The sequence below is a fragment of the Triturus cristatus genome, chromosome 5_2, assembly GCF_964204655.1.
Source record: "Triturus cristatus chromosome 5_2, aTriCri1.1, whole genome shotgun sequence".
Classification (NCBI taxonomy): Eukaryota; Metazoa; Chordata; class Amphibia; order Caudata; family Salamandridae; genus Triturus; species Triturus cristatus.
In genome coordinates this window covers 706,026,116-706,043,040 of record NC_140588.1, presented here as the reverse complement: position 1 = coordinate 706,043,040, position 16,925 = coordinate 706,026,116, and positions in this window count along the sequence as shown.

The following is a 16,925-nucleotide window of genomic DNA, read 5'->3' as shown; positions in this document are numbered from 1 at the left end:
TTAGAAACATAAAGACAATTCTAGTGCCCTGTTGTCCCATGGTACCGAATCCAGCTACCATACTGTTCCAAATCCCATGTACTGCAGAATGGTTTACTGTAATTGACCCATGTCAGGCTTTATTCACAGTGCCATTGCATGAAGAAAGCCAAGAGAGTCCCCCTATCTTTAACCAGGTTCTAAAAAGAAATTTAGAGACCCTGATAAGGCTAAACGAATCCACTCTTATTCAGCATATAGACAATTTGCTTGTGGCGTCAGAAATGCAGAAAGCACATAAAAATGACACCACCGCACTCTTCAACTCCCTAGCTGAGAACGGACACAAAGTGTCTCTGGAGAAAGTGCAGTATTGTCAAAAAGAAGTTCAATATCTGGGACACATCATTGTGAAGGGAGCTAGCAAAGTGTCACCAGAAAGAGTGGAAGCAATCTTGCAGATGAATGCACCAAGAACTCAGAAAGATATTTGAATGCTTTTGGGAATGGTTGGCTACTGTAGACCGTGGATACCAAACGTTTCTTTGGTGGCGAAGCCTCTACTAAGGATGACACACAGAGATGTAAACACAAAGAGATGATGGACGGAGCGCTGAAACTTTTCAGACACTCACCCCCAGTCACAGATCTGGGTCGAATCCATCATCGTTCTTTAGCTCACTTGGCCACCCCATGTTCAGACCTAGATATATGCAAATCAGTCTTGACCCTGTACCTCATGGGAACAGTCCAACTCGAACTGCCAAGCCAGGCCGAGGCATTGCAGCTGGGTCAAAGATTCAGGTTGCTCCTGCATATAGCTTTTCTACAGCAGCATTACCATTTCAGCAGCAGGACTTAGACAATCCTGCCAAGTCAATCCAGAGAAGAGGCATTGCAGTTGGGTCAAAGATTCAGGTTGCTCCTGCATATAGCTTTTCTATAGCAGCAAAACCATTTCAGCAGCATGTCACAGAGAGGGTATCCAGCCAAGTGGAGCCCTATCAGCTACCATTTACAGCCTTGACCCACTCTCCAATCTCCAAAAAAGTGACTAAGTCTAAACATAGAAATCTCTACTGGGCAAAAACACCAAAAGACTATGCCCGGTGAGTGCCCTTCCTTGGACATGAATTTTGAATTTTTCATGTGCAGAGCTTTCCTGCCAAAAGTCAAAAGCTTCACCATTTGTCACTCAATGCTTTTTGGTGCTATTTTTAAACTTAAACTTAAAAAATTCCTATCCCGGTTCAACATTATTTTGTGGTTTTAGTGTCATTTTTTTCTTTAAATTATTTTCCATATTTATAAAGTGGAGTGGGATTTATATTGTACTGTATTTTTGACTTTTTAACTGTTTGGTATTTCTAATTTCTTTACACATTTACTTAATGTAAGCCTGTTCTGCTCTGTGCCATAGCTGCCAGGGGTTGGGGTCAGGGTTAAATGTCTAATCTAACAATAATAGTGACATTATTGCCTGCAGTGGACTGGCATTCACCCTATCTAATAATCCACTTTCTCACTCTTAGGTCTTGAGGCTTTAGTCTTATTCATACAGTTTTGCATTTCAATCTCATTTCAAACACAACACAAGAAAAATACCAAATCAATGTAGTAAAATAGAGTACATATTGAAAAACTAAACTGACACCAAAAATGATAAAATATCAATCAGATATACATTTTTAAATAAACATAGAGCCAAAAAAGCGATAAGCGACAACCACAATCAACTGATCATGGATGACCAGGAGCTAGGCACCATTGGAGGTCTACCTCAATGAAGTTCAGACTGGCTAAAGAAACCAGGTTTGACTTAGTCGGAAGGTTTAGCTTTGGACTTAGTCTATGAAATGGAAGTCCAAAATCTTCAGCGGGGCAAAGCAACAGGCTGCGAACAAGAAGGGCTCCATGAGTTCGAATAGCCCCAGGAAAACTCTGAGTGCGAGAAAGTAGAATTTTGCTTCCAACGAAGGTCCTTTACCTTCCAGATAATCCTGGTGCCTTCGCCCAGTGAACATCTCTGTGTTTGCACTTGGAGCTCAAATTCCTCCAGCGGGAGAGGCTGAGCTGCAGAGGACTCCAAAAGGCAGATACCTTCTTCACTGTATTGGATTTGCTGCTGTGGAAACGAGCTGAGTGAGGAAAACCTGAATCTTCAGCCTAACGGACATGCTTCTCCATTGGACTGGCTTGGTAGGTTTGTCCAGGTTCTCTAGAAATCTCTGGAGCCAAAAGGCTTCTAAGTCCTAGGTTTCTCTGCATGTTAAGAGGAGTAAACATTTAAACAGGAAATGGTATCTGGACCTCAGGAACAGCACTTGGGGGTCAAGACCCTCTCCAGCAGAGCAGCCTGAGAGGTCCAGTGGAGGTTCAGTTGGAATTGGTCTGTTGGGAAGTTGCAGGAAAGGCCTCGTGAAGCTTGTTGTATCTCTGTAGCTTCAAGAGGAGGCTAGACTTATGACCCTTGGAAGGCACTTATTTGTCTACCTAAGTGGCAGAGAAGGTCCAGTCATTCAGTGCTCTTCTCAGGTGCAGTCCTCTTCTGATCTTACACAAGTCTAGTGGTGTTCTGAGGAGATGCCTCATTTAGGCCTTGCACCAGCCTTGGGGTGGGAGTGGCTCCTGGCTCTTCCCTAATCAACACGGTAAAAAGTCCCAGGGGTTACCCTACCCACATTTTCAGCAGTTACAGTGTGCTCTGATGCAAAATATCCAACCGTTACCTTCTGTTAGACTTGGCATTTTCAGCGAGTTCTCCCTAAGACTTTTTGCTTTTTAGCCTCCTGTTTTTGACCTTGTTTTTATTTATTTTATTTATTTATTTGAAAAGTTTTATAAAGCGTGAACAAGACCCAGGCAGGAATCAAAGAAGCCAATTAACGTTGACATGAAGAAACAGTAACCGTACGATACAAAATAGCAGCATAAGAGGAGCCTGAAACATTAAATAAAATGTGGGTGCTAAGGGAGGACGTGGTGGCAGGAGGACAAACAAGTAAAAGCCCTACTAGATGGGCTGTGTACTTTAAGTAACACACTACATCCAACCAATGACCAAATAACATTTCAGATCCAAAGTAAACGTGACTGTCAAGTACATATTTCAAAACATAAAGAGAAAAGATTGTCAGGCATACATTTCAACACACAAAGTAAAAATGATTGTTAAGCTCTAGAGGGAAGTGACTATCACATGACCTAGAAGTTATTGCTGCTGAAGTTCTTCCAGAAGTATCCATTTGACCTGTTTCTTGAATGAAGTAGTTGAGGGGTTGACTCTGATCTCCGTCGGTAGGGCATAACAGATTCTTGGAGCCAGCCCTGAGAAGGTGCGATTGTAAGTATGTATGTATGTATGTATGGAGATTTCTAGAGCGCATGGCTGCCCTTGAGCGTCCCAGCGCTAGTAAATGCACCAGAGAGTTCAACCGATTGCGGAGCAGATGATTATGGGAACAGCCATGTCTTTAGTGACTTTCGAAAAGGAAGCAGATTATGTTGGGCCCGGAGGTCGAGCGGAAGGGTATTCCACAGTCTGGACGCATGAAAGGCAAAACGCCGGCCTCCTGAACGAGCTTTCCTTATCCTGGGAATTTGAACCAGATGGGCGTGCGAGGATCGGAGAATTCTGGTAGTGGTGTACGGAACCACAAGGTCCTTTAGGATAGACGGAGCTTTTCCCTGGAGGATTTTGTGGGTTAGGCACAAGGCCTTAAAGTGTACCCTTTGCTCTACGGGCAGCCAATGCAGAGCTCTAATCGCTGGTTTGGCAGAGCAGCGGATCTTAGTATCAGTAAGAATCCGAGCAGCAGCGTTTTGCACTACCTGTAGTCTGGCAATCACTTTTTTTGGTGCCCCGAGATACAGAGCATTACCATAATCCAATCTGGATAGGATAAGACCCTGTAAGAGGAGTTTCCTTGACTGGAAAGGGAGCAAGGGGAGGATCTTGCGGGTTGTGCGTAGGAGACCAAGGCATACTCCAGCCGTTTTTCTTGCCTGGGTGCTTAAGGTGAGATTTTGATCAAGCCAGATCCCCAAACTTTTGATTTCAGCTTTGGGGGTTGGAGGCGCGCCCATGCATGGAGGCCACAAGGACTCCGGCCGGAAATAGGATTGGTCGCCTAGCACCATAATCTCCGTTTTGTCGCCATTGAGTTTTAGATGTGATAAGTTCATCCAGCTGACTATGTCCCTCAGGGAGGAGTGCAGATCTATATCGGGGTTATCCTGCCGACTGAGGGAGACAACCAGCTGGGTGTCATCCGCGTAGGTCAGAAGTTTAATACCATACGGGATGACAATACCTTCTAATGGCGACATATACACGTTGAAGAGCGTAGGGCTTAAAGATGAGCCCTGAGGTACTCCGCAGCGTATAGGAGTCTCCCTGGAGATGAAGTCACCCTCCGCCACCTGGAAGGATCGGTTGTAGAGAAAGGATTTTAGCCACAACAGGGCCGTGCCCGAGATACCAAGGTCACGGAGTCTCTGGACCAGGATACTGTGGTTGACGGTGTCGAAGGCCGCGCTGAGGTGCAGAAGGATCACTGCCACTGATCCTCCTGCATCAATAATTTTTCTAGCCTCTTCGACGACCGCCACCATCGCTGTTTCCGTACCCTGGCCCGGGCGGAATCCTGTCTGTGAAGATTTGAGCAATTTGTTAGTTTCCAGGTGATTAGAAAGCTGGCTGTTAATGAACTTTTCAGCTATCTTACTCACGCATGGGAGCAGGGAAATAGGCCTGAAGTTGGCAAAGTTGTTAGGGTCGAGATTGGGCTTTTTGAGTAAGGCCTTGACTATCGCTTTCTTAAAGCTTGGCGGGACCAGACCGCGTTCTATAGATGAGTTTATCAAATTCACCATGGGTGTCAGAATGGTGGGAGCAACTTGTTTGAGGTGTCTGACTGGTGCTGGATCAAGCGGGGACCCGCTTTTGAGGGATTGGAAGATGGGCCGTAGGGTTTCTTCACAAATAGGAAGGAACCTATCAAGTTCTATGTTCAAATTCTGAGTCGGCTCTGAATAGGTAGATGAGGGATCATTGGAAGAAAGGGGGGGAAGATGTAAGAGGATATTTTGAATTTTTTGGTCAAAAAACGTAGCTAGCTCATTACAGTGGTTATCCGGGAAATTAAATGTAAGAGGTGGCTCCGGAGTTTTTAAAAGTTTTTTCATGATTTGAAACGTTTCTCTAGACGAGTAGGATGCCTTGCTAATTTTATCATTGAAAAAGACTGTTTGCGCCTTTTTGAGGGCTTTTTTGTAGGTAAGAATAGCTCCTTTGTATTCCCTTTTGCTGTTGAGATCGAAGTCTTTCCTCCATATTCTTTCTGCTCTCTTGCAGGTTTTTTTTTAGTAGGCGGATCTCATTAGAAAACCACGGGGACGTGGTTTTTTTCCTAGGTTTTAGATACGGTTTTTGTGGCAAAACAGTGTCAAGGGAATTTTCAATCCATGACATAAACTGTACGCCCGCAGAATGAGGGTTACTATCAGGCCGTGGCCTGGTGTGTTCTAGTACACGCATCCATTTATCCCGGTCAAGTTTCGGCCAGGGGCGAGAGAGTCTGCCCAGTGTTTGGTTGGGGGGAGAGTAGATCTTAATCTGCAGGCTGAAGGGAATAAGTCGGTGATCAGTCCAGGGCACTGGTATAGGTGTTCCCACCCTAAGATCAGGGAAATTGCAGAAAATAGGATCAAGCAGGTGTCCCGGGTTATGCGTGGGAAGATTATTTAATAGGTGAAATTGATGGGCTGCAAGATCTAAGATCAAGTCGGATGCAGTAGCATCGTTGATGTTATCAAACTGGACATTGAAGTCCCCTAAAATTAGGAAATTGGGCCGCGTGCTAGCCAGGGCCAAGGAACATTCCAAAAGTGAGTTATGGAACTGTTCCATGGCTCCTGGTGGGCGGTAAATAAGAACTCCTGAAAGGGAGTTACAAGGGGAGATTTGAATAGTGAAATGAATGTTTTCACAGTCCATCATTGGGCTATCGAGAAATCTGCACGAGAAGGAGTCTTTATAGATGACGGCTATTTCCCCTCCCCTGCCCTTCGGACGGTTCAGATGTTGTATGAAAAAACCTTGGGGCAGTGCCTGCACGATGTAAGCATCTGAATCGGTGACGAGCCATGTTTCAGTAAGAAACAAAATCTCTAGATGATGTTCTTCAATGAGTAGATGTATTTCGTGGGCATGTTTGGGGAGTGATCTGCAATTAAGCAGAGCCATATTTATAGTCGTCTGAGGGTGGTGCTCGTTTATCGCGGAGGTAAATTTAAATGGACAGTGGGAACAATTAATGGAGTGAAAATCTGGTCCCAGTGAATGAGAACCAGGGTGTATGAGAGGCTGATTAAGATGGTATAGGAATTCTCTGGAGTATGTAAGCCTCGGATTCTCGCCAGTGCCTTGCTCCTGGCTCGGTCTGGCGCGGACGGGCGCAGACGGGCTTACCTCTGGCGCACCTCCGGCGCGCCACCGACGCGCCCGCTGCGCTCGTCCGCTGCGCTGCCGGAAGAGGCACATGATTTATAGTTGCGGATGTAGGAGAAAGAAGGGGCGTGGTCTCAATGCACGCCGGAATGGCGGCAGCGCTCGACTCCTCTGCACAGCCTGACCAGGTGAGCCTAGTGCCCCGGATCAAAGTGCCAGGAGGGGAGGGATTGTGAGGGTAAAAGCACAGAAAAAAACGTGACTCTCAAATTTTGTTAAAAAAGGATTCACAACACACACTCTCCCGGCTTTCCGCCTCAGGAGAACTCGCAAGCATCAATCAGCTCTTGTGGTCGGCACCTTAAGTATGTTCGGTAATGGGCGTGGCCTAAACAGGGGCGTCACCTCCGAAAAAGGGGCGTGGCCTCAATACACGCCGGAATGGCGGCAGCGCTCGACTCCTCTGCACAGCCTGACCAGGTGAGCCTAGTGCCCCGGATCAAAGTGCCAGGAGGGGAGGGATTGTGAGGGTAAAAGCACAAAAAAAAACGTGACTCTCAAATTTTGTTAAAAAAGGATTCACAACACACACTCTCCCGGCTTTCCGCCTCAGGAGAACTCGCAAGCATACTTTCTTTTTTTAATTTAGGTGGTTTCAGGAGTAAGGTATTAGAGCTTCTTAAGTTCCACCTGGAACCAGAGAGCTCGAGTTTCTTTGCCAGGTAAACGGGGCTATTATAGCGTATAGCTTTATGTGTCAGACAAGCTATCTTGAAGCGGATCCTTGCTTCAATGGGAAGCCAGTTAAGTTGAATTAGGTCAGGTGTAATATGATCATGCTGTCTGGAGCCTGTGATTAGTCTGGCAGAGGCATTCAGAGTAGCTCTTAGCGGAGCTAACCTACATTTAGGAAGCGCAGCTGGGTCACTAAGCCATATTCAACTCACAAGATAACAAGGGATTGGACTACTGCCTGAATGTCTTCAGGAGGTAGAAATGGTTTGATTTTCCTAAGAGTGTTGAGCTGATGATTGGCACTCTTAATGGTGGTACTGATGTGTCCTTGCATGTTTAGAAATTTGTCCAGGGTGACTCCTAGAGAACAGGCAGAGTCCACCATATGTGGGGTGCAGTTGAGTGCAGAGATTTTTTTGATCCAATTTTGATTTGGGGTCTCTTGGTTACAGGGGGTAATCAGGAGACATTCTGTTTTGAGGGAATTTAGAAACAGATAGTTATGTGTTAGCCACTGTTGAGTTCTGTGGAGCGCTTCATTAATAGTTTTAATGTCATCTGGAGAGGAGATCTTCAGATACAGTTGAGTATTGTCCGGGTACACATGGTACTGAATGTTTGGCCCGCTCAGAATAACAGTTAGCAGTTCCATGAAGAGATTGAAGAGCGTGGGTGAGAGTACAGATCCTTGAGGTACTCCAATAGTGACCGTGGAGCTGACAACCAAAGATTGTATTGTATTGTATTGTATTGTATTGTATATAGTATTTGTAGAGCACGACAAACACCCAACGGGTACCTCGGCGCTATAGATACGTGAGCACAGACCAGCACAAACGGGAGAGAGGGGAATATAGTAAGACCTAAAAAAAAAAAGAAAGAAGAACAGACAGTCTCAGTAGTGGTAGAGTCAATCTCTAGGAAATAGCCAAGTTTTGACCCTTTTCCTAAACTGCAACAAAGTACTACATTGTCTGATTGCGAGTGGGAGTTTATTCCAGAGTTTTGTGGCCGCATAACTAAAAGATCGGCATCCTAGTCTGACCTTGTTAAATCTAGGTACTGTTGCCAGACATGCAGAAGAAGATGCAGAAGAAGAGCGGAGACTACGGACTGGGGCATACCAGACCAATTTCTTCTGCAGTGGCTTGGGGCCCAGTCCATGTAGCGCTCTTAACCCAATGCAGAGGGATTTAACAAAAATCCTCTGCTGCACCGGGATCCAGTGTAGCTTGGTCAGGCAGTAGTCTTGACAAAACTAATTTTGCTGCAGTATTCTGAACATGTTGTAATCTCTGGATTAGAAATTTAGGAGATTCCAACAGTAGGGCGTTGCAGTAGCCAAGTCTACTTAGAATGGTGCCTTGAACGATCAATGCTCTGGCCGAGACTGGGAGCAAAAGAAGAATCTTCCTTGAGGCTCTCATCAGGCCAAAGCAACAGCCTACCGTCTTGTTCACTTGCGTCTCCAGTGACAGATTGGCATTGAACATAACTCCCAAATTTCGTACTGTCATGGACGGTGCCAAGGGAGCGGAGGTGCCAAGAGGCCAGAAATTGTCAGGAAGGGGCAAGGGAACCTTCCCAACTGTGCAGTGCAGAATTTCGGTCTTATCCAAGTTAAATTGTAGGAAATTATTTCGTAGCCACTGCGCAGTATCATGCATACATGCATGAAACTCCTCCAGGGCATTAGATTGAATTCCATCAAGAGAGAGAATGATCTGAGTATCATCTGCATAGTTTATCAGTTTAACCTTATGAGCTTGAATGATATCAATCAGAGGGCTCAAATAAATGTTGAATAGGATCGGGCTGATAGCAGATCCTTGTGGAACCCCATGACAGATGTTGGTGAAAGCCGACTGGAACGGTGAGAGAGCCACTGCTTGGCATCTGCCTGAAAGATAGGATCGAAACCATTCTAAGGCAGTGCCCACTACTCCCACCTCCTCTAGACGGGTAAGCAAAATATTATGGTTGACCGTGTCGAAAACGGCAGACAGGTCAAGCAAAATAGGGATTGCTGATTGTCCCTTGTCTGCCAGCTGACGAAGATCATCCATCACGGTCACCAGAGCTGACTCGGTTCCGTGTTCTGGACGGAAGCCAAATTGTACATCTGCCAGGCAGTTGGTTTGTTCCACAAAAACTGACAGGGATTTGCTAACCCAACGTTCAAGAATTTTCACTGGGTAGGGAAGGAGGGAAATGGGCCGATAATTGCCCGGGCAGGTTGGATCTAGGGTGGCCTTGTTCAGAAGTGGCGTAACTACGGCCTGTTTCCAGTCCGTAGGTACCACTCCACTAGAAAGTGACTGGTTACAAATCTGTCGAAGCCTAGGAAACAATTCTGAGGCAAGTTCTTCCAGATTTTATGAGGAAGGGGATCCAGAGGAGAACCTGAGGAGACGCCCATAGCAAGCCTACTGAATTCCTCTTCCGTTAGAATCTCAAAGTGGTCCAGGAGACTTGGTTTACCGGACACTTCCCCAGACTGTGTGTCAACAAAGGGCGCTCTGCTCTTGCTATCAGCTAGAGTAGCTACTTTAGGAATCACACTTCCTATCACCCTGGAGGTGTCATTTTTTAGCCCCATGATAATATTGTTAATCTTTTCATGGAAAAAACTAGCCAAGCTGTCACAGAGATCCTAAGTAGGCTGGATCTGGTTTTGGGAGCATTGAGGGTTAATCAGATCCTCAACTAGTTTAAAAATACATTTAGATTTATTTAATGAGTTTAGAATGACCTCAGTGAAGTATTCCTGTTTGGCTACACAGATTTCTTTTTTTATACAAGGATATGGCCACTTTCCAAGCGGCCCTATCCTCAACTGTATATTTCTTCCTCCATTTACGTTCTGCCTGTTCTGAGTTTCTCATTAAACCACCTGGCGGAGGGCCTACCTCTATTTTTACAGCATTTCACAGGAGCAATATGATTAATAGTGTCAGTGATGTAGTTACAGAAGGCCATATAATTCTCTTCTGCTGAGTTGAGTGCACAGAGATCCTCATTAAAAGGGAATAGTGGTGCCTGTGACGCTTTTTCCAGCAGCCTCTTCCAGTCCCTACCCAGGAAGTTCTTCACATCCCTCAAGGCAGTAGCTCCACGGCTTGGGATGGCCATCAAGAATTTAATCAGATGGTGATCGGTCGAAGCAACCGGCAGAATTTCCATGGGATCAATAGCCCTCTCTTCCGTGAAAATTAGATCAAGCATATGTCCCTTAATGTGTATAGGTCCGGTTACTCCCTGGAATAAGCCCAGGCTGTCGCAGGACTGAAAGAGGGTATGGCAACCAATGTCTAGGGTCCCATTATGCCAGAAATTGAAGTCCCCTGCAATGAGCAGTCTCGAATGGCTAACAGCCATATTATTAAAAATATCTATCAGCACCTGCAGCTGAGATGGACTGATAGCACCCGGAGGTCTGTAACATACTATGCCATCCAGAAGATGCCCCCTGGGGTCTTTTAAGGAGAACCCCAGGAGCTCAAACCCCTCTGCAACGTCAATATCCAGAGGGGCAAAGTCCCAACCATCCTTAAACATAAAGACCACCCCACCCCCTCTGCCTGTAGTCCTAGGTTTATGGAAAATCTTATAGCCTGGGGGGCAGGCCAGACCAAGTTCAAGACTAGAGTCAGGAAACGTCCAGGTCTCAGTCAAGAGTAGCAGGTCCAAATGGTGCACCTCGAGGAGCAGTTGGATCTCAGTAACGGGTTTGGGGAGGGATCTGACATTAAGTAGCCCACAGACCAGAGCTTCCTTCTTAATGAAGTCAGATTCTGGGCTGGCCGAGTTCTCAAATAGAGGCATGATTATCTCAACATCACCTTTCTCACCTATCTCCCGCAATTCCTGACTTGAGTAGCTCAGTCTCCTACCATTTTGGGCAGCATGGCTGGCGCTGTGCGAGGATTGTGCGCGGACGGGCGCAGACGGGCTTGCCTTTGGCGCGCCTTCGGTGCGCCGCTGGCGCACCCGCTGCGCGCGTCCGCTGCGCTCCCTCGATCTTGCCGTCATAAGTATCCGGTGCTAGCGTTAGTTCCACCCCTCACCCGTTCTGATTGGCTGAGCTGGGGGAGTGGCAGCACGAATGAAATGTCAGGTGTCGCTGATCACAGCGAAGTGCAAGTTTAAAAAAAAAAAGGTATCACACATACAATTTTAAAAACAATTACATGAACAAGAACACTTTTAAAAAGAGAAGAGCTCCCTGAGCGTTGGGCAGCAGTCACGTACTAAGTTTACTTTGATTCTTTGTGTTCGGTTATGCAGGAAGGAGGAGAAACAATTTAAGACAGCGCTAGATAACCCCATCCTGTATTGGAGAAGGTTAATTAAGTTATGTTTGATATTGTCAAAAGCAGAGAACAGGTCAAGAAGAATTAGAAGAAAAGGAGTATCTTGGTCCAGAGCTCTCAAGGCTTCATTAACAATGTGAGTCAGCGCTGTTTCTGTACTATGACCTGATCTAAAGCCTGACTGATGTCGGCCAAGGAGCTGAAATTTCTCAATGTGGTCACAGAGCTGTGTTTGAACGCATTTTTCAAGCAACTTCGCAAGAGACATGATGCTGGTGATCGGCTGGTAGTTATTGGGCCGGTTAGGTCTGCATTGAGCTTCTTGGGGATGGGTGTGACTTGCCCCATTTTGAGGCAGTCTGGAGTCCTCCCCTGTATGAGAGATTGTTGGATGATCTTGGACCAGAGAGGCAGAACAGCCAGGTTGAGGTCTTTGAGCAGCGTAGCAGGATCACTGAAATGGTTGGATGGTTTAAGAGATGCCAAGGAATGTGATAACTCCTCCCGGTCCGGGAGTAGAAAGGTATTCCAGCATGCATTGTTTTTTGGGTGTGTACTCTGTAGGGTAGGGCGGAGCACTCACTGCTGCAGGTACTATCAAAGCCGAGGGGCACATCGACAACAGGTTTGCAGCCGCACCTTGCAGCTCCCGATCAATACTCCTAGACTTTTCAGAAAAGTGCGCTGAGAAGTCCTCCTCACTGGGACGTGCAGATTTGATTGCTGGAGTAGGATTAGCCTGTTGTTTGATAATATCACACAGTTTTTTGAGGCGGTTTTTAGTGCTGTCAAGCTGATCTCTGAAATGATCTGATTTAGCAATGCAAATGTGTTTGTTATAAGAGCTTCTCATCTTCCTTAACTGTTCGAGACTGGAGGTAGAGGGGGCATTTCTCCAGCGTCTCTCAGAGAGCCTTAGATTGCATTGTTCATCATTAAAGGCACCAGTGAACCAAGGTTTGGATTGTTTGCAAGGGATCTTTTTGAGTTGCTTCGGGGCTGCAGAGTCGAGAATGTTTGATATGGTGTTGAAGTAGTGATCCGTCAACTCTTCCAAATTATTCATGTCAGTGAGAGGTTCTAGAAGATTCTTACTCAAGTTGGAGAGGTTAGGGATGTTGACGTCTCAGATTATGGGTCAGTTACTTGTTTTTGAGCGGTTGACCTTGTCTGAGCAATACCTTTTCTTGAATGTGAAAGGAGATTTGGTGATGATCCGACCAATCACATGGTTGGTTTTAGGACTCTGGGCACTTTACCACTTCTATTAAATGCTAATGTGTATATGCTCTCCATGTAAATTTTGTTTATGGATTGGGGTTTCCATAATTTGCTTTTTTGATTTATTACTAAGTCCCTAGTATTGTGCACTTTGAGTGCCCAGGGCCTGTAGATCAAGTGCTACTAGTGGGCCTGCAGCACTGGTTGTGCCACCCGCACAAGTAGCTTTTGAAAGGTATCTCAGACCTGCCACTGCGGTGTCTGCGCCCAGTATTTACTGCCATGTCGACCTGGCAAGTGCACCCACTTCCCTTCCCTTTTCTTACATATACGTCACCCCTAAGGTAGGCCTGTGATATCTCGATGGGCAGGGTACAGTGCACTCCTTCCCTTCCCTTCCATCTAAGTCACCCATAATGTAGGCCCAAGGTATCCCAATGGGCAGGGTGCAGTGTATTTAAAAGGTAGGACATGTAGTGGTGTATTTTTGCATGTCCTAATAGTGAAATACTGTGTATTTCGTTTTCACTGTTGAAAGGCTATCTCTCCCATAGGTTAACATAGGAGCTGCTTGGTAAGACTTTACCAAGGTAGCTTGCCAATGGAAGCTGATAGAAAATGGAGTTTAGTATGCCTGAACTCAGGATTTAAAAATACATCATTTAGTAAAGGTGATTTTTATATTATGTGTTTGAAAATATCACTTTAAGAAAGTGGGTATTTTTTTGTCTAACCATCCTGTGTGCTTCTGTATTTCGCGTATTTGCTGTCTGGGTTTAGGGTGATAGTTGCAGGGTATGTGCATTCACACTAGAAAGACATAAGGGGGGTCGAGGGTGTTCTGCCTTTCCTAGGTGACTCATAGCCAGGCTGAATAGACCTGGCTGCATTTAGTGCAGTGGGAGGAGTTGTGCCTTTCACCTGAATTAACTTTGGCTGCCTCTCACATAGCTGTTTCCACCTCCTGTGGTGAACCTGGCCTGAGCTCAGGCTGAACTGGTTTAGGCGTGCCAGAGGAACTTTGTTTGTACCAACTTCAAATGAAAATGTGGTATAAATATTGGAGCCCTGACCCCAGAACTTTAGATTACTGCTGGACTAAGGAACCTACCGGGAAGATGAGCTGGAAGAGCTGTGAGGAGAGACTACCACTTCACTGGTTGCTTTTTTGGGTTGGCATACAGTTGCTGCTTCTGTCTTGGGCAGAAAAAGGACTGGACTGTTTTTCTTGCCTTCTAAGTATCTCCATGGGCTTGATGTAGAGCTTACCTACTGTTGGACGTCTCAGGGAAATTAAAAACTTCAACTTCTTCTGAGTACTGTCTTCTGGAATTGAATTTTTCAGCTGCCACAGAGGAAAAAGGTAACCCGATGCCGCCAATAACACTGCTGCTGGCTCTGTGACCTGAAGGCACTGCTCCACTTCGCACCACAACCGTGGTCACACCGCCACCACCGTTCGATGCCACCACCAAGCTGCTGCTTGCACCGTGACTTGTGAGCACCGCACTTGCACCACCTCGTTTCACATGCGGCTCTGGTATCCCCAAAGACGCCACGATGCTGTCACCGACACCATTGCCTGCACTTTGACCTGTGGACACTGCTCACTTAGAACACGGAGCACCGTCTCGATTCGCACCGCAGCCCTGGTCTCACCAATGATGCTGCTCCAAGCTGACATCGACACCGATGCCTGCACCGTGGTTTGGGAGCACCGCTCTTAGGTTAGATGATGCACGGCCCCATCGCACACCACAGACTTGGCCTACCCACGCCAGTCCCATTCACCCCAGATCATCAACCAAGCTGCTGCTTGCACCCCGACCTATTGGCGCTGCAGGACACATTGCTCCATATCGCACCACAGCCTAGGATCTACCAACGATAGCGCTTCAGCAACGTCAATGCCGCTGCTTGCACTGTGACCTGTCAGCACTGCAACGAGCACTGCCCCACTTCGCACTGCAGCCCTGGTCTCAACAATGCCTCTGGATGACCGTTACCAAGTCGAGGCCTGCACCGCAACCTGTGGACACCGCACATTGCACCGCTCCACTTCACACCGCATCCCCGACGCCTGCTGATGCCAGCGCAACTGATGTCAAACTCATGGAGTTTGACCTGCAACGCTTGTGACTTCAAGGGCCGACTCCTGCACCAACTTCCAGAACCAACATTGGCCGACGCCGCTCCTCCGGAGCTCACCGCAAGGTCCTATGCCCTGCATCTCCAAAGGTACTGTTTTATGGGTCTCCTCGACACCGTAGCCACCCTGTGATACCGCGAGCGTCCGGAACTGTTGCATTTGATTGCTCATGATGCCGTGATAACCCAGGATGGAGCTATCGCCTTCAAGGAACTGTATATAAAGTCTATGTTTAGTTTTTTTGTATCTTGATCACTGTTAATTCGATTTTTATCCTCTTGGTCATGTTTTACACAGATTAATATTCGATATTTTGCTAAAACGAGTGTGGTATCAATAAGTAGTGTTTTCACTTTATTACTGCAGGTTATGTTCAAATGCTTTATACACACCCTCTGAGATAAGCCTGACTGCTCGTGCCTAGCTACCACAGAGGGGGGAACAGGGGTTATTTTAGTTGTTTAATCACTTATCCTGACTGCCTATCTTAGGTACATACCGTAGCCAACCAGAAAACCCATTTCTAACACCTTCTCTGCCTGAATCCAAGATAGTGAAACCCCTCTTGTCTTATGCAGAACCTGTGTGACCATCCCAGAGATGTGGCCAGGGAATTAACAAACCCTCCTCTGTGGTTACCTCAAATCAGTTCTGGGGGCAGCTCCTTCACTACTGTGATTGGATCCTGCCTGACTGGGGGAACAAAGAAAGGGTCTGCGCAGGTGTAATCTGACATCTGCCTCTGATAGGGGAGGCCCCTTTAAAGATAATTAAATTCCTTGGCACTGTCCAAATGGGCATCCTCCCAGAGGAAACGTAAGACTTTCCCACTCGAAGACTATGTCATATCTCATTCAAAGTTAAGCAAACAGAGGGCTGCTGTTGGAGGCTAGTGCAAATTAGCCTCCAGAGGATTTACCCAGGAGAAAAGGTGACTTTTGAAAAGTACTTTTTCCTTTCACCAGTGAATTGGATTTTTAATAAATATTACAAAGATCCAAAAAAGGAAATGTCTAGGTGTTTCCTAGACGGAAATCTCATTATTAAATTTAATATTACATCCCAGTGCTTTCTTATGGAACAGCCAGCCTTGCTACAGTGAATGAAGCCTTTGTTACATTATATTTCTACATGTCATACCTTTAAATCCCATGTACCCTGCCTTATGAGCAGTAAGGCCTACTTAGGGGTGACTTATTAATATTTAAAAGAAAGGTTTAGACCTATCAAGCAGGGTTTATTTTGACAGGTCCAATTGAGGTTTAGAAGGGGGTTTAGTAAGGTTACACTCGTAGGCCTGCAGCTATCTTTTTGCAATGCCACTGTAGTAAATGGTACAATTGGTGCTGCAGTCCACTGGGGACATTTACCTTTCAGGCCCTCTGTACATTTTGTATCATATGCTTCGGACTTATAGGTAAGTTAAATATGCCATTTAGGAGTTTACCAATGTCAACATGTGCAAAGGAGGAGCACAGGCACCACTGGTTAGCAAGGGTAAAGTTGACAGAAGTTCTACAGCCACAAAAAAATGTTAAGGCATAAAATCTGGGGTACACCATGCAAAAGATGGTCATTTCCTACACTGTGCCTAATTTTGGAGATTTTAGTCTCCTTGTTAGTTAGTACTTGAGGTTTCGGTTGTATTGATACAGCATTATATTTATATCACAAAAATTCCATAGTCTGATTGCAAAAAAAATGCTATCTTCTGCCTGCCCTTTGCTGACTAACAGGTGAGTGTGTTTGAGAACATCGCAGAGATATTGTCAGGCTCTACTTGCAACTGATATACGCGGTCGCAGTTAACATATGGAGGGACAGAAGGAACCTCTATTTATCTATTCCCAAACAAGAAAAGAGGTTTGATGTCTGATAAACGTAGACCACATTTGACAGTAGAGGAATAGCAGTTTACAACCATTGTTGATTTAAGGAATCGAGAAATCGATATTGATGCCCATAAATCATGTTTTATCACTATTTAATACTGGGTATCGGCCCTTGATTGAGACAGATTTTTAATTTATTTATGGGGATGTTGGATCAGAGTAGCTCGGCCATACACCCCTGGAGG